Source organism: Schistocerca piceifrons, chromosome X (assembly GCF_021461385.2).
Source record: "Schistocerca piceifrons isolate TAMUIC-IGC-003096 chromosome X, iqSchPice1.1, whole genome shotgun sequence".
In the NCBI taxonomy this organism is placed as follows: Eukaryota; Metazoa; Arthropoda; class Insecta; order Orthoptera; family Acrididae; genus Schistocerca; species Schistocerca piceifrons.
In genome coordinates, this window is record NC_060149.1 from 434261807 (window position 1) to 434286616 (window position 24810).

Genomic DNA, 24810 nt, shown 5'->3' on the forward strand with positions numbered 1-24810 from the left:
GTGACTACAAAACTGAGTCAACCTCACAAAGAACTTGGCAGCATGAGCCGACATAGCAGTATGACGTTGCATCCTTCTGGCCTGGATGCAAGCACTGATTAAGTTAGGAAGTGTGTCATAAAGCCGTTGCATGCTCTTCTGAGGCAAGCTGTCCCACAAATATTTTGACTAGTCCTTGATATCCTGAATGCTGGCACTGGAACGTACACTACTGGCGACGGTTCAATCCCGTCTCCAGTCATCCTGATTTAGGTTTTCCGTGACTTCCCTAAATCGTTTCAGGCAAATGCCGGGATGGTTCCTTTGAAAGGGCACGGCCGATTTCCGTCCCAGTCCTTCCCTAACCCGAGCTTGCGCTCCGTCTCTAATGACCTCGTTGTCGACGGGACGTTAAACACTAACTACCACCACCACCATACACTACTGGCCATTAAAATTGCTACACCACGAAGATGACGTGCTACAGACGCGAAATTTAACCGACAGGAAGAAGATGCTGTGATATGCAAATGATTAGCTTTTCAGAGCATTCACACAAGGTTGGCGCCGGTGGCGACACCTGCAACGTGCTGACATGAGGATAGTTTCCAACCGATTTCTCATACACAAACAGCAGTTGACCGGCGTTGTCTGGTGAAACGATGTTGTGATGCCTCGTGTAAGGAGGAGGAATGCCTACCATCACGTTTCCGACTTTGATAATGGTCGGATTGTAGCCTATCGCGATTCCGGTTTATCGTATCGCGACATTGCTGCTCGCGTTGGTCGAGATCCAATGACTGTTAGCAGAATATGGAATCGGTGGGTTCAGGAGGGTAATACGGAACGCCGTGCTGGATCCCAACGGCCTCGTATCACTAGCAGTCGAGATGACAGGCATCTTATCTGCATGGCTGTAGCGGATCGTGCAGCCATGTCTCAATCCCTGAGTCAACAGATGGGGACGTTTGTAAGACAACAACCATCTGCACGAACAGTTAGACGACGTTTGCAGCAGCATGGCCTATCAGCTCGGAGACCATGCCTGCGGTTACCCTTGACGCTGCATCACAGACAGGAGCGCCTGCGATGGTGTAGTCAACGATGAACTTGGGTGCACAAATGGCAAAACGTCATTTTTTCGAATGAATCCAGGTTATGTTTACAGCATCGTGATGGTCGCATCCGTGTTTGGCGACATCGCGGTGAACGCACATTGGGAGCGTGTATTCGTCATCGCCATATTGGCGTATCACCCGGCGTGACGGTATGGGGTGCGATTGGTTACACGTCTCGGTCACCTCTTGTTTTCATTGACGGCACTTTGAACAGTGGACGTTACATTTCAGATGTGTTACGACCCGTGGCTCTCCCTTTATTCGATCTCTGCGAAAGCCTACAAATCAGCAAGATAATGCACGACCGCATGTTGCAGGTCCTGTACGGGCCTTTCTGGATATAGAAAATGTTCGACTGCTGCCCTGGAAAGCACGTTCTCCAGATCTCTCACCAAGTGAAAACGTCTGGTCAATGGTGGCCGAGCAACTGGCTCGTCACAATACGCCAGTCACTACTCTTGATGAACTGTGGTATCGTGTTGAAGCTGCATGTGCAGCTGTACCTGTACATGCCATCCAAGCTCTGTTTGACTCAATGCCCAGGCGTATCAAGGCCGTTATTACGGTCAGAGGAGGTTGTTCTGGGTACTGATTTCTCAGGATCTATGCACCCAAATTGCGTGAAAATGTAATCACTTTGTCCAATGAATACCCGTTTATCATCTGCACTTCTTCTTGGTGTAGCAATTTTAATGGCCAGTAGTGTAATTGACATCTGCGCTGGTAACACACATGTTCTATCAAAGACAGATCTGAGGACCTCGCTGGCACCTGTCAATATCTTAACATCACTCAGACAGTTCATAGAGTCACGTTCCGTGTACGGACTAGCAGTGTCATGTTGAAAAATGGCACCATAATACTGTTGCATGAGAGGTAACACGAGAACACGTGATGTACTTCACGTACAGTTGTGCCGTTAGAGTTCGCTCAGTCAGAACCAGCCGTGACCTGCATTTATACCCGATTGTTTTCCATACCATGACGCCAAGAATAACACCGCCGACCTTCTGCAAAACGCTGGGAGAATGGAACCTCGCCCCAGGTCGTCCTGAGTAGTACAGAACCATGATTCATCGCTGGAAACCTTGTGACACCATTCATAATCAGGCAATGGTTCCCGCTCACGGCACCACCCCAAACTCAGCCGTTTGTGTTGTGGTGTTAACTGCAAGCTACACATGGGATCTTAATTTCATAGTCTGGCTGCTGCCATTCTCCGACCCACGGTGCGGGATAACGCAGAGTATTGCAGAGATTCTGTAACTCGTTCTAGGATATCAGGTGCAGGTATGAAAGGGTCAGTGCTTCGTACACAATACGGCAATCCTTCCTTGTAATGGTCAGATGTGGTCAACCGGAACTTTGTCGACGAGTATGCCTGCCCTCACGATCCTATGCAATCGAGCATCGGGCGTTTGTCACATGTAAATTCTCCAAAAATCTTGATATTGCGCGATTCGACCATCGGGCCAAATCGAGGACGACATAGACGCCCCTTTCAATCTTTCAGGTGCAGATAACGCTGCTCAGATGAATACGCAGCATCTCCATACCCTTCAAAGTGATCACTCAACATGTGACGCTGTTCACGCCCCTTATAAACTCTCGAGACCTGCTACCAACACTAAACACGAGCAACACTAACACACTCCGATGGCCGTTATAACTGCAGCATAAAACTGCAACTCTAATCATTTACATACCCGGCGATGGTGTGTACGTGTACTAAGTCACTGATATATGATCAAGTCTTCTGAATGCTTCACTTTTTTGCAAGGAAGTGTACTTTTGGCAACGGACCTACCGATGGAACAAAGAGCTACCTTAAGAAAAAAATAATCTTTAAATTTTAAAATATTATACAGTGTAATTGTTCTTGGTGACTGTTATTAATCAGTGTCTATTGATGTAAATACAATGTCCTCGTCAATGATGCAGAAATCACAGCTTAGAGAGGGTATTAATTTTAGCCAGTGTCTCGTTTTATTAGTATTAGTGTGACCCGCTCTTACACTGTTAACATGACAGAGTGCAGAAAAGTAACTTTTCTGATATTTTATTCTTTTCTCAACCTCGATTGAAGTATTATATGTCAAGCATCGGCAGAAGATTCAGCAAAGTGGCAAAATCGGTCGAGTAATATGCGTGACATCTCAATCGACTTTCCCGCTTATATGTGACGCAAGTTTCAACCCTCGGTCACTAGAGGGCTCCGAATTGTTGCGTTTAACATGGCAGTGTGTACGTAACTATGTCAGTGGGTGAGAAACAGCGGACTGTAATCGAGTTTCTAATGGCAGAAAAAGTGGCCCCAATTTAAATCCAGAGAAGAACAAAGACTGTGTGCGGAGAATGACGGAAACGGTGGCGCTAGCTTGAACGTGTGTGACAGAGCTCGGAGTGGACGAATGCGTGCGGCAACCGACGACTCTCATCGGAATCGGGTTGATGAACTCATCGGAGAAAATCGAGGCACCCACCGTGCACACAGTTTTCCGTAGCACAGTTCTGCAGTGATGACCAGTACACGCTCTTGTGATATGCCACACTTATTTGTGGTATCCGACGATTTTCTCTAACGAGTTCATCAACCCGTTTCCGGTGAGTCTCGTCGGCTGCCGTACGCGGTGTCCAGTCGGAGCTGTGTCACACACAGAGATTAGTACCACCGTTTCCTTCATTACGAGCACGAGCACCCAACGTCACATGTTATTGATGTCTATACAGTTACCACCGTACACAGCTTCCATTCTTGTACGGATTTCTATTGGAAGCACGTTTTCTGCAGTTGTAAACTCAATTACAGCACGCTGTTTCTCACGTTACATACCGCCCTGTTGCACGCTACAATTCGGAGCCCTATGGCGGCAGAGGGTTCCAACTTGCGTCAGCGAAATGGGAAAGTCTGCCGGACCGAGCGAGGTGGCGCAGTGGTTAGCACACTGGACTCGCATTTGGGAGGACGACGGTTCCATCCCGCGTCCGACCACCCTGATTTAGGTTTTCCGTGATTTCCCTAAATCGCTCCAGGCAAATGCCGGGATGGTTCCTTTGAAAGGGCACGGCCGACTTCCTTCCTAGTCCTTCCCTAATCCGATGAGACCGATGATCTCGCAGTTTGGTCTCCTCCCCCAAACAACCCAACCCATCCCAAAGTCTGCCGAGTAGTATACATGACATGTAATGCCTCAATCGATACTGAGAACGGAATAAAAATTTCAGAGGCTTTACTTTTCAGCAAGGCCACGCAGTAACAACTTCTTTTCACGAGAGCACCGAGTTTAGAAGCCAAAAGTGCCATGGAATCACCCAATACCATGTACCTTTTATGTTCTGGTCCTCGTCCACAGGCATTGCCCATTATGTTTTTGCTTCGTTGGTGAGTGTACCATGAAAATTATTCTATGGTAGAGGCATGTCAGTGGGAAGTAGACGCTACTCGATTCTCGCTAGTTGCATTCGTTCATTGCCCCCATGCCCGCAACACCAACATGTCCCGATACCCTTGATCGGTATGACAAGAGTCTAGAATACAGGTGGGCATCGGGCGGCCCGCTGGCCGGATCTGACTCGGGATTGGTTTCAGTCCGGCCTGCGAGAGTAATTCGTGGAAGACAGGGACAAAGCGAGGAGCTGCAGAATTTTGCAACTGAAGTTTTTAAGGCAGCTATTGTCAAATGGCATAAGTAAAGGAACAATGTTCACGACGCGTAAATAAATATAAACTTTTGAAAATGGGGTGAACATAAAATGAATGTATTGTTGATGTGGCTTTTTGAGAAAGAGGTACCATTCATATCGCTGCGTTTTCCAATAAATATTAACGTCACGGACGCTATAGTTTTGCCTTTATGTGATAGGAGCGCTGCTGTCGAGTCGCGTCGTGTGCAGAGGTGAGCCGTTTGCTTAACAAAGAATGTGAATCAGGGCTGCGGTTCAGCAAAGGCTGACCATGCCTGGCCTACAGTTACCTATTCCGAGAGATTTGTGGTGGAACGACTACATACATGTAGCTGTGAACACAGTAGAGTCCACACTCACATTTCTTGAAGAAATCCTAAGGATGTGTAAATCAGGTACTCGTGAAGTCATTTACAAAACACTCGTTCTACTGATTCTTGAGAATTACTCATCTACAGGGGACCCTTACTAGGTAGGATTAGAGAAGATATAGAAGAGCCAAAGATGAACGGCGTTTAGTAAGCACGAGAGTGCCACAGAAATGCTCAACGAATTGCGGTGAGGTACGCTACATGGAAGACAAATGCATTGTACAGAGCCTTGCTCACAACGTTTTGGGATCTCACGTTCCAAACCGAGTAACGCATTACGTCCCACAGCATACATTTCGCGAATGACTGGGATCGTAAAATTAGATGTCGAATTACACACTATATTGCGGCTGCTGGAGCAGACGAGATTTGTTGTACTTGCTAAATTCCTCGTCTGCTGCGACTTCCTGAGTGCACGTAAGCCTCTACAACACTTGTACCCAGCAGATATAGTAGTCCACGATGTCCAGAATGGCCTTCTTTATCCACAAAGGCTAGGAAAGATGTTGTCTTTCTGCTGCGTTCCAGGGCATATGGGTATTAAAAAAGGGAATCGAAATAAGCGTGATGCGATCCTCAGATATTTCAGTGTGCCCTCCCACGACATGTAATCACATAAATGTTGAGGTACAGAAACATGCATAGATGGGAGGAAGAGTGACTGGAAGTGACGGACAATAAGCTACGCATAGTAAAGTCAACAAAGTTCTATGACGTACCTCTATCCAGCCACGCAGAGGGAATGAGAGCCTTCTTATTCGTCCTCTTAAAGGACACAGCCCTATGACGTATGGCTTCTTGCTCCAATGAAAAGACCTTCCAATTTGTGGTGCTTGTGGCCTAGGGATCTCAGAGACCCATATTTTAGTAGACTGTGTTTTGTAGAAGGCAGCAGCTCATTTGCCGACGGATCTGCCATCTGTTTTAACTGACAATGAAACGAATGTGGTACGACTTTTAATGTTTTGTGAAGTGTCCGAAGTGCTTCTTAAGGTTTTAGTGTTTCATTACGATGACTGGCTCATCCATGTTTTTTGTATGTTATCAGCCAGTCATATTTTCCTGTGTAACTGGCGGTTTTAGAACAGCTGCCCACTTTAACGATCCCATAGTAGATGAGAGTTAGTGTGAATGTGCTAATTATCGTGAATGAGGTTGTGAGAGGGTTTTTTAAGTGCGCAAGACTTACTCTTCCTGGTATTATGACTTTTTAACCACATTTATTCGTATTAATATCTGTAAGGGCTCTGATAACCTCGCTGTTAAGAGCCCGTTGGCCACAAACAAACACTCAGTAAAATTAGAGTGGTTTGGACTTGTACGAAAGGGCACCGACAGCCCTTCTTTATTCGTACCATCTGCAAACGGAAGAGGAAAGGGGCAAATTAATCTTGTACGATAAATGGTTCAAATGGCTCTGAGCACTATGGGACTTAACATCTATGGTCATCAGTCCCCTAGAACTTAGAACTACTTAAACCTAACTAACCTAAGGACATCACACAACACCCAGTCATCACGAGGCAGAGAAAATCCCTGACCCCGCCGGAAATCGAACCCGGGAACCCGGGCGCGGGAAGCGAGAACGCTACCGCTCGACCACGAGCTGCGGACTCTTGTACGATACGTAACCTCTGCCTCACATCATACAAATGCATACCGAGTACAGATATATGTAAGGGCTTCTGAAATTAAGTTGCACTTTATTATGGCAGGCCAAGTAACTTTTATTGAACGCAGTATTACACTCCAGAGTGGCACAATACGTGACAATATCTTCCAACATAGTTACCAAGTCTTTGTAACAACGGTCCCGACGTTCTACCACTCTTTCAATTCCTCGATGATAGAAATCCACTTCTTGGTTACGAAGCCATTCGAGAACGGCTGTGCGAACGTCCTCATCGTTGGAAAATTTTTTTCCCCCAAATGTTCTTTTAGTTTGCCAAAAAGATCGAAACCGCTTGCTGGAAGATCAGGATTGTATGACGCATCAGCACCTCCCATTTCTGTACGGCCTTGATCAGATGGTTGGCAACGTTTCATTATGGCTGGGTCCATTGCTTCATATGCCGTCAGAATATCACGATGACTATTTAGACTATTTGCCACAAGAATAGTACTGTCACACATACTTCAACTGTGGAGTACGTTTCCAGTTGTTGCGCCATTTCACTCCCATTTTGTTATGCATCTGTTATCCGTACCGCAGCACAACTGTCTCTGCAGTAAAGGCAGAACATGAACTCGATACGATACGATATTGCAGTGCCTGTGTTGTTCTGATTTACGATGGAAAGTCCCTTTCGACATGCATGCATGTCCAGAGGAACTTTGCATCGGAATAACACAGGCAATGCAATATCGTATTTATCCGCCGACACCGGGCAAGCGACCTGCACGGGAGTATACATAGTGGATGTACGAGTATAGTTGTAGACACGTGTTGTATGAAAGGAGAGACGGTCAGCACTCCCCTAGACAAGGATGGAACACATATAAGGTTGATGGTACCGCTGAGTAATCAGCGCTTGACCCATTTAAAAGCCGGCACGGTAGCTCAGCGTGTTCGGTCAGAGGGTTTAGCCATCCTCTTGTAATAAAAAAACTGAGTCAACGGATCAACGAACAACCAGAACAAGTGTCATAGGACGTCCGCCACGAACAAAGCCAACGAACAACATAGCACAAAATGAGATTCAAAAAACAAAAAAAAGAGGGTTAGCTGCACTCTGTAGGAAAAGAAATGAGTTAATCGATCAACGACGAACTTCAACGGGTGTCTTACGACGTCCGCCCTGAGCAGATGCAACGAACGAAAGAGAACAAAATGAGATTAAAAAAAATGGCAAGGCGACCGCTCGCGCTAAGCGAGTAATCCGGGTTCGAGTTCCAGCCCCGCACAAATTTTCCTTTTCGTCATTCCATTCTACAGCTGATGGTTGTCCACCCTTTTCGTCATTCCATTCTACAGCTGATCGTTGTCCACCCTTTTCGTCATTCCATTCTACAGCTGATGGTTGTCCATATTCGTAATTGCGAATACATTTAATGTAATACATGAATTCTCTTCTGACAATGCTCTACTATTGCTGCGCTATGATCTCAGCGTGAGACGACATGTGAAACTTTCTTTCTGAAGTTGCTGTGTAGATGTGCGTGGGCGTACTGAAAAGTAATGCCTCCGAATTTCTTATACGAAAAAGCTTAAAGATTTTTAAATAAAACAAACTTAATTAACATTCTACATCTTTATTGTTCATGTGTATATATTTATTTCTCGACATAGCGATCCTGCTAACGAACACATTTCTCCCAGCGAGCGACCAGTTCTTGATACCGTAACTGTAGAATGTTTGATTTTGTTGACGGTGCCACAACCTCACCTCTGTTTGCACCGCTTTATCAATATCAAAGTGAAGTCCTCTATGGCGTTATTTGAGTTTTGGAAGCAGATGAAAATCGGTGCGGCAAGTCGAGACTGTGTGGAGGATGATCGACGTCAACGAACGCAAGGCGTCGGGTTGTTGCAGATGTCGCAGCGCTCGTGTGTGGTCTGGCATTGTCACGCTGAAGGAAAGGATGCTCCATGTGTGGACGAAGTTTTCTGCAGTTGGAAACTCGATAACAGCGCGCTGTTTCTCACGCACCGACATACACTGAGTTGACAAAAGATCATGGGATACCTTCTAATATCAAGTCGGACCTCCTCCTACCCGTCGTGGCGTGTACTCAAAAAACGTTGGCAGTATTCTGTAGAAATATAGAGCCAAGCTGCCTCTATAGCCGTCTATAAATTGCGAAAGTATTGCCAGTGCAGGATTTCGCGCTCGAACTGACACCTCGACTGAACACAGCATATTGTTATCAATGGAGAGACGTCTACAGACGTTAAAGTAACCTCTGGCGTGCCACAGGGGAGTGTTATGGGACCATTGCTTTTCACAATATATATAAATGACCTAGTAGATAGTGTCGGAAGTTCCATGCGGCTTTTCGCGGATGATGCTGTAGTATACAGAGAAGTTGCAGCATTTGAAAATTGTAGCGAAATGCAGGAAGATCTGCAGCGGATAGGCACTTGGTGCAGGGAGTGGCAACTGACCCTTAACATAGACAAATGTAATGTATTGCGAATACATAGAAAGAAGGATCCTTTATTGTATGATTATATGATAGCGGAACAAACACTGGTAGCAGTTACGTCTGTAAAATATCTGGGAGTATGCGTGCGGAACGATTTGAAGTGGAATGATCATATAAAATTAATTGTTGGTAAGGCGGGTACCAGGTTGAGATTCATTGGGAGAGTGCTTAGAAAATGTAGTCCATCAACAAAGGAGGTGGCTTACAAAACACTCGTTCGACCTATACTTGAGTATTGCTCATCAGTGTGGGATCCGTACCAGGTCGGGTTGACGGAAGAGATAGAGAAGATCCAAAGAAGAGCGGCGCGTTTCGTTACCGGGTTATTTGGTAACCGTGATAGCGTTACGGAGATGTTTAATAAACTCAAGTGGCAGACTCTGCAAGAGAGGCGCTCTGCATCGCGGTGTAACTTGCTCGCCAGGTTTCGAGAGGGTGCGTTTCTGGATGAGGTATCGAATATATTGCTTCCCCCTACTTACACCTCCCGAGGAGGTCACGAATGTAAAATTAGAGAGATTAGAGCGCGCACGGAGGCTTTCAGACAGCCGTTCTTCCCGCGAACCATACGCGACTGGAACAGGAAAGGGAGGTAATGACAGTGGCACGTAAAGTGCCCTCCGCCACACACCGTTGGGTGGCTTGCGGAGTATCAATGTAGATGTAGATGTAGATGTAGATGTTCGATGGGATTCATATCGGGCTTTCTGTGGGGCCAAATCAATCCCTCTAACTGTCCAGAATGTTCTCCAAACCAACCATGAACAACTGTGGGTCGGGTACACGGCGCACTGTCATCCATAAAAGTTCCATAGTTTTTGGGGAACATGAAGTCCATGAATGGCTACATATGGTCTCCAAGTAGCCGAACATAACCATTTCCTGTCAATGATCGGCTCAGTTGAACCAGAGGACCAAGCCCATTCCATGTAAATACAGTCCACACCTTGTAGAGCCACCACCAGCTCGCACAGTGCCTTGTTGACAACTTCGGTCCATGGCTTCGTGGGAACTGCGACACACTCGAACCCTACCATCGGGACTCTTATGACCAGGTCACAGTTTTCCAGTCGCCTAAGGTACAGCCAACATGGTCGCGAGGCAGGCTACGTCGTCCTGTTAGAAAAGTCGTCTGCTGCCATTCTGTCATAGTCTATGAACGCCAAATTCCGCCGCACCGTCCTATCGGATATGTTCTTCGCAAAACCCGCATTGATTTCTGCGGTTATTCCACACAGTGTTGCTTGTCTGTTAACACTGACAACTCAACGCAAACGCCTCTGCTCTCGGTCGTTAAGTGAAGGCCGTCGGCCACTGCGTTGTGCGTGGTGAGAGATAATGCCTCAAATTTGGTATTCTCGGAACACTCTTGACACTGTGGATCTCGGGATATTGAATTCTCTAACGATTTCCGAAATGGAATGACCCACGCATCTGCCTCCGACTACCATTCCGCATTCAAAGTCTGTTAATTCCCGTCGTGCAGCCATCTTCATGTCGGAAACCTTCTCACATGAATAACTGGAGTAGAAATGACAGCTCCACTAATGCACAGGTCTTCTTTTTACCTTGTGAACGCTATGCTACCGCCATCTGTATATGTGCTTATCGCTATCCTATGAGTTTCGTCACCTCGGTACAGTTACGTTACACACTGGCATTTACACACCACAATTCGGAGCCCTCTAGCGGCAGAGGGTTGCAACTTTCATCATCTAAGTGGGAAAGTCGACCGAGTAATATGCATGACACGTAATAACTCAACAGATATTGAGAAGAGAATAAAAAATTCGGAGGCATTACTTTTCAGTACACTCTTGTTACAGATACACAGCCCACGTTCTAAGTTGGGACTCCTAAACAACAATCTTACGCCACTTGGCTATTTTATGTTTTTTTTTCCTTAGTATTTTGATTTTTTTCTCGCATTTATTGATTTTATATTAATCACGTATCAAATATGAGCAATTAATCTCAGGTTGATTATGAGACAGATCGAAAATTTTCAGGATCCGAAAAGTCTGAAAAAATTAAATTAAGACTTAACTTATCGTCGACAATGAGGTCATTATAAATGGAGCACGAGCTAGGATCATGGAGGGCTGGAGAAAGAAAACGGTCATGCCGATTTTTTTAAAGTGTGCTATGGAAAACAAGTGGAAAACTATTTGGATAGCTGGACGGCGATTTGAATCACCACACTTCTGAACCATGATTTGCTCTTGAGAACTGGAGGAAAAGTGTTCTGGATGAGCAGTGAATGTTAAACAAGTAATATACACTGAAGCGCTAAAGAAACTGCTATAAACATGCGTATTCAAATACAGAGATATGTAAACAGGCAGTATACGGCGCTGAGATCGGCAACGCCTATATAAGACAACAAGTGTCTGGCACAGTTGTTAGATTGGTTACTGCTGCTTCAATGGCAGGTTATCACGCCTGAAGTGAGTTCGAACGTGGTGTTACAGTCGGCTCACGAGCGATGGAACACAACATCTCTCTGGTAGCGATTCAGTGGGGATTATCCCGTACGACCATTTCACGAGTGTACGGTGAATATCAGTGATCCGGTAAAACATCAAATCTCCGACATCGCTGCGGACGGAAAAAGATCCTGCAAGAACGGAACCAACGACGACTAAAGAGAATCGTTCAACGTGGCAGAAGTGCAACCCACCCGCAAAATCCTGCATATTTCAGTCTGGGCCATCATCAATCTCAGCGTGAGAACTTTCAATGACACATCATCGATATGGGATTTCGGAGCAGAAGGCCCATTTGTGTATCCTTGGTGACTGCACGACACAAAGCTTTACGCCTCGCCTGGGCCCGTCAAGACCGACAGTAGATTGTTGATGACTGGAAACATGTTGCCTGGTCGAGTGAGTCTCGTTTAAAATTGTATCGAGCGGATGGACGTGTACCGGTATGGAGACAATCTCATCAATCCATGGACCCTGCATGTCAGCAGGGGATTGTTCAACCTCGTGCAGGTTCTGCAATGGTGTGAAGCGTGTGCAGTTGGAGTGATATGGGAACCCGGACAAGTCTAGAAACGACTACGACAGGTGTCACGCACATGAGCATCCTGTCTGATCACCTGCATCCATTCATATCCATTGTGAATTCTGACGGACTTGGAAAATTCCAGCAAGACACCCCACACGCCCAGAATTGCAACAGAATGGCTCCAGGAACACTCTTCTGAGCTTAAACACTTTCGCTTGCGACCAAACTCCCCAGTCATAAACGTTACTGAGCATAAGTGGGATGCCTTTCAACGTCCTGTTCAGAAGGGGCCTCCACCCCCTTGTAGTCTTACGGATTTATGGATAGCCCTGCAGGATTCATAGTGTCAATTCCCTCCAGTACTACTTCAGACATTAGTCGAGTCCATGCCACGTCATATTTCGGCACCTCTGCATGCTCGCGGGGGACCTACACGATATTAGCAGGTATAAAAGTTTCTTTGACTCTGATATTAGCAGGTGTAAACGTTTCTTTGACTCTTCAGTGTAGGATGTGAAAGATTCTGGAGCAGATGTTGTCTTCCCCTCGAAGTGTTGTATCTGCTCGTGATATGTTGCGCACTGTAAACTAAAAGCCGTGAGTCCGAGTCAACTCTTTCCTTTAATTTTTTAAACTGCATTTCGTTTGTCTGCTAAAAGTATCAGTCCGAGTGATCCTCAAATATAATTTGCTACACTTTCTAACCGTCAGTAATAGCAAAACGTTCCAGAAACTTTTCCGTAAAAGACCTGGTGGCTGTACTAAGATACGAAAGAAATTTTGCTCAGTTCCCTTCAGCACTACTTCAGACATTAGCTGAGTCCATGCCACATCGTGTTGCGGCACTTTTGCGTGATAGCGAGGGCCCTACACGATATTAGCTGGTGTACCAGTTTCTTTGGCTCTTCAGTGTAGGAAAGACACCTTTTGTAGTAATGTGTACAATCTAACAGTAATAACAACAGCGTATCATCAAATGGGTGAATATCAAGGTGAAGACACAATGGATTTACACGTAATGGCTGTGGTCGGGCACTGATTGGAATTAACTGGAAAAGTTGAAAATTCTTACCGTACCGGTATTCGAACCTGTCTTTCCTGCTTGCTGGGCAGATTCTCTGACCAATTTTTTTGTAAGCGCTACCCCTTTTCTGTTTTACTTTTTTGAAAAACTAATTGCAATTTTTCAATGCTTTGAAACAAGGAAAACATCTGTCTTTTTAAATATTTTTTAAATTCTTTTGTTAGTTTTTAAATTAGGATCACATTCAGCTACAGGCTGGAGGAGACAAGATGGGCAGGAGTCGAATCTCGAGGCCTGCCCCCCCTCCCCCCCTCCCCCCTCCTCCCCCCCCCCTTCCATCGCTTGCTGCACCCTCACGCTGCTCATTTTTATTTTACTTGCTTATTTATTTGACACATTTATACAGTGGAGAAACAAATTAAAACTGGTTGACCAATCCGGAACCCTAGAAACCCCGCAAGGTGATAAAGGATGGTTGACCGAGTCGTAAGTTGTAGGCGCTTCATGTTTCGTTCTGAATAGAGCGGGCGCATGCCACGCCGGGAGTACGCCAACTTAGAAGGGAAGCTCCCCATCGCACCCCCGTCAGATATAGTGGTAAGAGGGCCCAGTGGACAGCCCATCAAAAACTGAACACAGGTCAAGCATGAAAACAGGAATAAGGTGTACTGGACAGTGAAAAAAAAAGCAGAACTGAAACAGTGAACGGTTCGAGAACAAGAAGTGCAATATAGAGCAGCAGGAAACGGAAATGGTGTTGTGGTTAAGAGTTTACGGTGTTGAACTGTCCCGCGATCGAGCTGTGTTCAAACCTCCCTCGTGGAAATTATTATTATTTTTTTTTCGCTCTTCGCTTTATCCAAATTTGTGTCTGTGCCGTGATGTAACGACCGTTTGTGACAGCGAGGCGTAAGGTAGGGAGGGACCTATAGTGACAGTTGATTCTGATCAACTACTCTATTAGCAGCCAATAACGAAGTGGCTTTCGAATGGGAAGCGCAAACGTTTGATGACAGGGCGACAAGTCAACCGGGTCCTCCACCGGAAAACACGTCTGATGTGTCGTACACGGCGTTAGTGACAGTACACGTGTCATATGAAAGGAAGCTCTTATCGACGCATCTAATTTGTACGATTGGTAAGTGAGTGAGATATGCCTCTATGCCCGATATAGGTGTTCGAATGAATGTGTATGTGATCACCCCCAAGGAAATGATGAAAACATAATAGTTTGTTACATAAGCTGCAACAAATAATGCAGTTTCTCTGTGCTTTGTCAAAACACACATTTTTTAACGTTTTTGAAGCTGCGTTCCGTTTTGGAAGTGTTGACTCTTGAATTCCTTTGTTGTAACAGAGTTCACACCCATTTATCTGGTGTTTTCATTTCTGTGAGACATCTATGTGGTATCTTGCCTGCTCTCACTATTCATTTACTTGCGACGCTAACGTATTCTTACCACATTATTCATACTCCACAACCAATTTATAATATGACAGCTGCTAATACCACAGAAAGAGAACAAACATTTCAATGGCCGAACGGACAGTTCATAATGTTGTGGAAGAAAAAGTGGCGGGAGGGACTTTTGAAGCTGGCTTGGCAATCCAACACCATGACCACTTATCTACATCTACATCTACATCAATACTCCGCAATCCACCTGACGGTGTGTGGCGGAGGGTACCTGAGTACCTCTATCGGTTCTCCCTTCTATTCCAGTCTCGTATTGTTCGTGGAAAGAAAGATTGTCGGTATGCCTCTGTGTGGGCTCTAATCTCTCTGATTTTATCCTCATGGTCTCGCGATGTGTGCAATCGCGGGCATGATGCTGCCGACCGGGACCGGCGGGGAGAGGGACATTGGCACAAGGACGGCAAGTAAATGGTGCGTAATGGAGGCCTCGACACCGCGCCATTGTTTATACGTCGTGGCCATGTGAATTGTCGCCGCACCAAAGCGCACGTTCGTAAGACCAACCTCTCCTGCACACGGGGTGGGGGAGTAAGTCTGTCACAGCGTAATTTGAAGATGGACCCAGACGTCAGAAAATATTCGAATATCGCTTGAATACAACATACTATCGTAATTGGCATCGCTAGAATGTGTGCAATATGAACCATTCTGGATGTCACATAGGCATTCAGGTAAGCAACACGCTGCAAAAGATCGAGGCGGCGTAGGGAGTTGTGACTGATCATCATACGGGTAAGTCTCAAAATTTTCCGAAATTTGATCGCCGCTGTACGACGCGTTGACGACGTTTAGGTGACCCCAAGATAGCTGAGATGTTGCACACAGGACAGGGTCGCCAGATCTTGCGGGGGTAGTCCGCGACTTGTAGACAGCGCCGTGGACTTGCACACATTCATCACACTTCTAGCCACCCTCCCATGAGCCGTAATAATGTCGAGGATCTGTGCGACCTCCTGTTGAGAACGAACCAGCCGCAGATCATCTGCGTATGCGCGAAATCGGAAGGTGTAACCGAATGAGGAGAGTCCAGACAACTGCCTACGAGCGACTCCAGCGCCACTGCATAAAAGTGCATGAATAGGGGGCAACCTCGGCCGACAGACTGTTGAATCGGTATCGGACGCGCCACACGCCCACTGACCTAGACCAACGAAAGCGCGCTGCTAAAAGGCCGCCAAAGGACGCTGAGGAACCGGGCAGGGAGACTCATCCGTTCTAAGAATATAGAAATATATATCCCACCCTGTCAAGCGCGCTATCAAAATCTTCTGCTACCATCGCCGCACGACGTCTGCACGCCTCTACCAGCACAATCACATCACGACAGTCTCTAGTGGCTGTCTGGACGTTAACTGTGCCACCTTGCATAGTTTGCTCGGTCGAAAGGACACTTGGGAAGAGAGGTCTGCAGCGCACCTCCAATAACCACGCAAATATCTTGTAATTAGTATTTAATAAGGTAATAGGGCGGTAGTGGGCCGTATTAATTCCAGATGTCGGTTTACGAACAGGAACAATGCCTTCCACAAAAACTTGCGGAATCGCAGCTGCAGACGTGATCAGTTCGTTATATATGTGTCCATCGTGTTTCAGTATGCAGCCCGTCGATGTCTGGCCGCTTGCACAGCGCACCCCTGGAGATATCAGTAGTGACCCCCTTGGAGGTAAAAGGCTCCATTAACGTAACCCCTTCCTCAAGCTTGACGCGCGTGTCGTCCATGGTGACAGGATGGAAGTTTAAGACGGCCACATCATCGGCACGTTAGACTCGGCGCTAATGTTCGACTGTGTCCGCTTGGGAGGTGACCCGCTGCGCATGGTGATCTACGAGTTTGGTGACTAAGTTTTGTCTGTGGTGTCTGCGATCGTGCACAGTGTGATGCATGGAGGGATTCTCCCGCCACACCACATCAGGCCTGTGGGCACGCACCACAGCCCCCGTAGTCTCCGGCGAGCAATCACTAGTAGCTTCGCCTTAATCGTGCACTTCCGGAGAATGTTACTGGCCATGAAGGTAACCGATGGCGCTGGAGTAGAAGTCTGTAGTGTGCCTGTGCCAAGCGGCCACCTCCCTGCTGTAAGTGATAAATGTGCATCGATTTGGCACGTTCCAGCCACCGATCTACCAACAGCGCGCAGGATCAGAGACGCCGCTCACACCTCACCCACCTCTCCGTGATATGTTGGCGACCACTAGGATCCTGTAGATACAAAGTGTTGAGTTTCCACGGTGCCCGACTCATCCAAAACTCCTAACGGGGAAGGAGCAGTGTACACATATACGCACAGTGGTCTGAGAACACCAAAGGCCAGCGCTCTACGTCGAGCACCGCATCAACCAGCCTACGGGAGACATAAATGCGGTCTAACCGACTTGCCAAATGGCTCCTGTTAAACGTGAATCCCGGGTCGTCTGCAAGCTGTATCTCCCATGTATCCGTCAGGGCTATATCACAAACAATGAGATGCAACTCTTGGCACGTTGTAAAAATCTGGTGTTGATCTTTCCGACCAAGCACGCAGTTAAAGTCCCCTCCAAAGAGAAGAGGTTCATGTCGAACCTAAGAAAAGTGGAGCAATCTCCTCCGCATAAAATCGTGCCCTTTCACGCCGACGCCGGTACCAGAAGGCGCATAAACATAATGACATGCATGGAGTGAATATCAAAGGCTATACCCGTGGCAGACGGGAGATACATGATGTCATCAATCAGGATGCATTCTCGTACATACATCGCCACTCCACGGCCAAGGTGATCGCCATGAGAGGCACAGAAATCATATTCTGCTATCCGTGGTACCGCTGCTAAATGAACCTCCTGTAACAGTATATTATCTAGTTCCGAAGCCCATATCATTTCTTTCAGGAGATGGATCTTGAAGGGCGCGCAGACACCTTTGACATTCAGTGTCGTGAAGCGGTATGCGTGAAACTGCGCCCTCCCTGGGTGGGGGACTACAGGTCGCTGCTGTGAAGATGCGGGGGCACCAGGCAGCAGGCGCTGCCGGTGCCCCTCGCACGGTGCAAAAGTTGACATCTGCAGGTTGCCTCCCCTAACGGTGGAGAATCCTGTTCGGGATCTGCTGTTTCTTCAAAATCCGCACTCCACGCCAGCTGTTCGTCGTACATCATTATGGCCCGACATCCGCTGATAGTCAGATAAGATGGGACACGACTACACAGATAAGTTGTGATTTGACACACCCCGTTAAGAAGAAAGTATGTGCGGAAGTGGACCCAGCGTTCTGCCTTATGATCATGAACAGCGCCGTATGGCCGGAAAGCCGCCATGACGTCCTCTGCAGGTACCTCGAATGGCAGTTCTAACACGCGAATAGTTCTAAGGCCTAATCCCGCATGCTCGATTTCGAACACGCCGACGTTTCCGTCAGCGTAACGGAAACGGAGTCCCTGTTTGCTCGCGTTTAAAACGCGCTCGCACGCTGCGTCATCGATCATTTTATCGTAAACGGTGCTACTGTGAATCGAGAAGTGAATACCCAGAAGTTCCGATGGTGGGATCTTCGTTTCCTCACCGGACGAAACTTCCACATCTAAGGCTTTCGGTCGTGCATATTCCAGACAAAAATGGAACGTAATGTCGATTTCCCGAACCTTTTTGCTATGATCTCACTGCGCGAAGCAATGTAAACAAAACTCGAACTCACTCGCTCCGCAAGCGGCAGTACGGAACGTCCTCTCCCAGTGGGTGCTAAAGCCAGACTTTTGAGCCATCCCGACACGGTGGTCATTGCAGCATCACTGACTGCCCTAGCACGCCTCCCGTCAGACCCAGATTCTCAACTGATCCACAGACTAATGTAGTACCCATTGCCCATTATCCTCATTAGCCGCGACATTTCGCCGATTCCCGTAATCGTTTTAGCCCGTTGTGCATCTGCACTGAAGAGATCATTGGCCGGTATCACCCTATATATATATATATATATATATATCAGTGAGCAGTCATATATATATATATATATATGAGGTGTATTTGGAAAGTAAGTTCCGATTAGGCACGAAATGGAAACCACTGTTAAAATCCAATGGATCTTTCCACAGATATGTTGGGTAGTGTATTTAGTATGCCTGTCGATCGTTTCACGTCGCTCTTTTCAGCTGAGAGCGCAAAATGATTATTTAGAAATCCCTAAAACAACAGTGTCTCCCGCCAAGTATATGGATCTGGTGAGAGATTTCGCCTGAAGCTATGCAGCCAACATAACATAAATGTAATGCGTTTCTTTCTTCAAGACAATTTTCAGCTGCATTCTGCAGGGGCAATGAAGACGCCCCTGCAGCGTTTCGATGGGAAGTGTGTGATCACCCACAATACAGCCCTTAATTGGCTCCCTCCGTTGTTCATCTCTGCTCACATGAACCGCTGGGTACGAAAAAAACATTTTGGCACAAACAACAAATGGCAGACCAGCGTAGAGAATTGGCAGAAAGCACAGGCGGCTGCTTTCTGTGACGAGGCTACTGGAAAGTTTATACAAAGCCACGACAAATGTCCGTCGCTAATTTGGAGAGACAGCTGGCGGACCTTACTTTTAGAACACTCCTCGTATATATATATATATATATATATATATATATATATATATATATATATATATATATATATATATATAATACGTCCGAAGGAACAGAAACCACACACACCTGAGACAAACTGCAGGGACGGATTCCTGACTAGAAATGGAGGGAAAAGATACTATGAACTGTAAGGTTGCGGGGGTTATGTAGTTTTTACTTGCTTATTCTTGAATTGAGAACACTGTGTGAGTTGTGAGTGTGAGTTTAATGTCGCAATAATTCTCACCACATTACAGCTTTTTACACAGTTTTCAACTCGTCAACATAAAAACAGCGCAATGGATAACGCATCTTGCCAACATCAAAAAGTGAAATAAGTTTAAAATGGTTCAAATGGCTCTGCGTGCTATGGGACTCAACATCTGAGGTCATAAGTCCCCTAGAACTTAGAACTACTTAAACCTAACCAACCTAAGGACATCACACACATCCATGCCCGAGTCAGGATTCGAACCTGCGACCGTAGCGGTCGCTCGGTTCCAGACGGTAGCGCCTAGAACCGCACGGCCACTCAGGCCGGCCGACATGAATACCGGACCATTCTGCTGCTTACAGCACACTGCATCGATCACACAGCCTGCAGCACCCAAGGAACCCACGGCACATGGTGAGAGGAACTTTCCTTCGTCAGCGCCATCTACCGTGGTAACGGTGCATTTCCGGACGCACGTTCATAGAACCTCTTTTCCTCCAATCCGTCTCTCCTGTTTAGCCGTTTTATTGATGTTCACCATCCATCTGAAGTTTCGGATGAGATTATCTCGAAAACTATACATCGGGTAAAAATAGTGGATAAGACAAGTTCGTAAGCTCAGAGGGGGACATCAAATGATACTACACGTGACCTCCAGCCCCCGCCCCCTTGGGTGGGGCAGGGGGGGGACAACTTTTAAATTTTAAATGGAAATACCCTTTTTTATTACAGATTCGGATTCTCCAAAAAAAAAGTAATCAAGTTTTGTGTGAAACATTTTTAAACCATTGACAGATGGCATTGAAATCGAGAAAAAAGTAAAACTGGTGAAGAACTCTGATTTACTCAGAATTATCCGAGAAAGACACGTCAAATCTATACAAAATGTGCACCAATTCTTTCGTTACGCCAAATTAAGCTATTTTTGTACAAAATGTACTCCATCCTACTTTTAGCGTTACCCAGGAACAACGACATGGACATAGTAGAAAGATGTTCCCATGGGTTGCTTCATTAGTGTGAGTCCCTTTGCCTCTCACAATTTGGGGCACTTAATTAATGAAATTAGCCACGAAGAAATTGTTCAAAATTATCCCCATTTTCTTCAATGCATGAAGTCAATCGTCTGCGAAAGTTGTCCACAGTTTTGAGCAGCACATCCCGTGGTATGGCTGTACACGATCTTCGAATGCGCTGCTCCATATCGTTTCGGGTTGTGGGCTGTCTTTCATAAACAATATTTTTTTAAATAACCCCACAAGAAAAAATCATGAGACGTTAGGTCTGGTGAACGTGGAGGCCACTGAATTGGTTCGCCGCGTCCTATCCACCGGCCAGGGTACCGTAAATTTAAAAAATTATGCACATTTTTAGCATAATGGGGAGCTGCTCCGTCCTGTTAGAACCAAATTCGTTGCCTATTTTCTAAATCAACATCTTCCATTTGCTGCAACAAATCATTGCGGAGAAGTTGTAAATAAGATTCCCCAGTAACATTTCGGTCAAAAAAATACGGTCCTATCAAGAAACCGTTTAAAATTCCACACCAGACCATTAACGACCATTTGTGTTGATTTTCAACGGGTCTGTGCCAGTGTGGATTGTCAGGGGACCGATAATGACAATCATGACGATTTAATTCGCCATTGTTGTTGAATGTGGCTACATCGGTGAACATAACGATTCTAAAAAAAATCATTGTCACCTCTTATCGTTTCCAAGGCCCATTGGCAGAAATGCACGCGTATTTGCATATCTTTCGGCGTTAATGCCTGTGTCGGTGTGATATGATACGCATGATATTTATGTGCCTTCAAAATCCTCAAAACAGTTGATTTCGGTATTCCAGTTTGTCTCTGAATCGCACGAGTACTCAATTCGGGATCCAGTTGAACACAAGTGAGAACGGTAAGGGAACGAGGGTCATTTTCATTGTATTCGCGATGACGAGGTGGACGGTGCATGTGTCCATTTCGATCTCGTTGAGTGCAGTTTCGAATAATGTTTTCGCTTGGATGTCGTCTGTTTGGGGAAACGATCCGCATACAATTGCACACCTGCAGCGTAACTTTTATGGCATTCACGTAAAATTAACATCATATCAACAATCTGTGTAGGATGATAGTGAGCCATGTTTCGTTAAAGAATAATTTACTTTCGTCAGTTGATGTTTACGGTTCACTACCTGAAAGTGGAGTGACGTCTGATCTTTTTTTTTTTTACTTTATTGTTATTTTAACACCTGAACAATCAGGTAGGCTGGCAGCGGCATGCTACGCCGCTCTTCAGCCATAGAGTTGACAATCACAGTACAAGAATGGAGAATGAAAAGGAACATAGTGACGGGCAAAAAATAGTGGTCACAGTCACACAAAAAAACACGGAGCCGTTCACACTCGACGAGAAAGACACGGAAAACACGTTGACACGGCGCACATAAGACTGATGAATCCGATGGCACAAGTGAACGGAGAAGCGTGACGGCGGATACAAAAAACACTAAACGACGTCACACACACGAGACACAGATGGCGATGATCTCCGGCGCGCGAAAGTCCACGTAGCGTGTGCGAGTCCGGGGACCTGCCAAGAGCGGAAGAAGGGTGAGGGCGGGTGGAGAGGGTGGAGAGGGGAGAACAGAGATGCCAATGGCTGAGGAGAGGGGAGGAGGAGTAGAAGGACAGGGGAGGGGAGGCCCGGTGGAGAAGTGGGGAGAAGGGGGGGAGGGATGGAGTGTGCCCAAAGGAACAGATACAGGAAGAGGGACGGAGGATCAAAGTTGGTAGGAGGGGTAGATGGAGGGGAGGAGGACATCATCAGGGAGGGGGAGCTGGCGGAAGCCACCTTGGGGGAGGGTAAGGAGGGTGGAGAGATGGAGACCGGGTGGGACGTGGGAATGCAGGCGCGGCAGCGGGCGGGGGTGGGAGAGGACTGGGGAGACGAGCGGGTGAGGAGGATCGAGTTTACAGGAGGTGTACAGGATCCGTATCCTTTCAAGGAAAAGGAGGAGGTGGGGGAAGGGGAGGAGATCGTACAGGATCCGCGTAGGGGAGGGGAGACGGATGCGATAGGCGAGGCGGAGAGCATGGCGTTCAAGGATTTGGAGGGATTTATAAAAGGTAGGGGGGGCGGAGATCCAAGCCGGATGGGCATAACAAAGGATAGGGTGGATGAGGGATTTATAGGTGTGGAGGATGGTGGAGGGGTCCAGACCCCACGTACGGCCGGAGAGGAGCTTGAGAGTCGGGAGCGTGCCTTGGCTTGGATTGTCCGGAGGTGGGGAGTCCAGGAGAGGCGACGGTCGAGGGTGACGTCTGATCGCATTGCACCGATTTTTATATTGAGCCATAGTTCGCAGTTTGGCCAAAGTAGCGCCACAGTCAGGTGAGTAATGCAATTGTGAAGAGTTCTCTAAAAAGATTTTAATACCATTCCGCCTCTCTCCATCAAAAACTGTGGTGGGTAGGATACATTTTGTAAAAAAAAAAAAGCTTAATTTGGCGTAATGAAAGAATTGGTGCTCATTTTGTATCTATTTGATGCGTCCTTCTCGGATAATTCTAAATAAATCGGAGTTCTTCCCCAATTTTAATTTTTCTCGATTTCATCGCCATCTGTCAATGGTGTAAAAAATGTTTCAGACAAAACTTGATTACTTTTTTTATGGAGAATCCGAATCTGCAATAAAAAATGAGTGTTTCTATTTAAGATTTAAAAGTTGCCCCCCACCTCACCCTAGGGCGTGGGGGCTGGAGGTCACGTGTAGTATCATTTGATGTCCGCCTTTGAGCTTACAAACTTGTCTTACCCACTATTTTTACCCGATGTATAGTTTTCGAGATAACCTCATCTGAAACTTCAGATGGACCGCCATATATATATATATATATATTTCAAGGTGGTTTCATAAAAGGAAGATCCTATGTGGAACAGATTTTCTCTCTGAAAATCATCCTCATTGCAAGAGTAATAAGAGGTTGTTGTGTTCGCTTCTCTAGAAATGCCATTACCAAGAGAAAATCTGAAAGTATAATAGTGTTTAAAATTAAGTTAGATTAAGTAGTGTATAAGCCTAGGGACCAATAACCTCAGCAGTTTGGTTCCATAGGAACTTACCACAAATTTCCAAACCGTCATGGATTTCTATTCCTCTATTTTCGTGAGTTTGTAGACTGAAGGACTTACGCATTTACAGATAGATACCGATAAACGAGAAATGTGTCTTGCAAATGAGGAGTCTTTCACCAATCACTAATTGTAAAATTTTTTAGTTATTCAGAGTCAGAAGAGGGCTTCAAATCAGTACCATCTTTAAAAATAAGTTAGTCCTGCAACTGAGATGAGCTACCGGACACTCACTATGACTTATGTAAATCAGAAAAACGCTAAGAGTAGAATTTACTATGGCTTCTAAAATGGTTCGGCAGTAGCAGGGACGAGTGCTGTACCTGGAGGATTGTGAACCTAGGAGCACAGGCTGTTTCCTGGTCAGTGTTTTGGTCTAGTGACTGATTTTAGAATCATATGAATGAATGTGCATTAGAAACCGCCATAAATTGTTTTCGGAATTTTGCACCGTTTTTGTTGTTGTGACAAATGAGGTTTGTCTTGCACAGCGTTTGTAAATATTGCAATTTCTACATAGTATGTTCTGTTTAATTTATTAAAGCTATTTGAAGGATACTGCTAATTCTTCATTTACATAGTATTATGGTGAGTAAAATTCTGTGTATTTTTAAAACTAATTACAAAGTTGTGGACATTAAGCCATACTTCGTCGGTCGTGGACCATCGTGTATCTTGAAACATAAACAAACCGTCTATCATGGAACACGTGATAGTTGCAAATGAAATGATTTTCTTTAATGTCTTCATAATTTTCTCTGTCTTGAAAACTGAAATTTGTGTTAATTGCCAATAGCTTCTATTTCAGAATGTCTTTAACTTTTAACTGGTTTTTCATAATACTTGTTTTGAATTTGATTTCATTTACTGAATATTGGTGTGTAGTAGAGTAATAGTGTAATACATTGACTATTTAATTCACTGCTGACATGACTTTCTCAATTTCAACACTTTTATATCTGAATGATATATTTGTTCCTAGGTAGATGACCAGAACCTGTTTCTTGGAACAGATTTTCAAAGTTATAAAAAGATTTATTTTCCGGAGTCATTTTTGTAATTTCAGGAAAAGACAGCAG

The 24810-nt window shown here is 45.8% G+C and overlaps 1 protein-coding gene and 1 non-coding gene across 3 annotated transcripts in view; both read left to right on the forward strand.

Moving 5' to 3' along the window:
- Positions 1-24810, forward strand: part of LOC124721771 (sodium- and chloride-dependent GABA transporter 1) — a 399373-nt gene that overhangs the window by 115061 nt on the left and 259502 nt on the right. The window lies entirely within an intron of this gene.
- Positions 7596-7696, forward strand: LOC124723944. The gene has a single exon (XR_007006591.1). It is a non-coding gene; the product is annotated as a U6atac minor spliceosomal RNA (small nuclear RNA).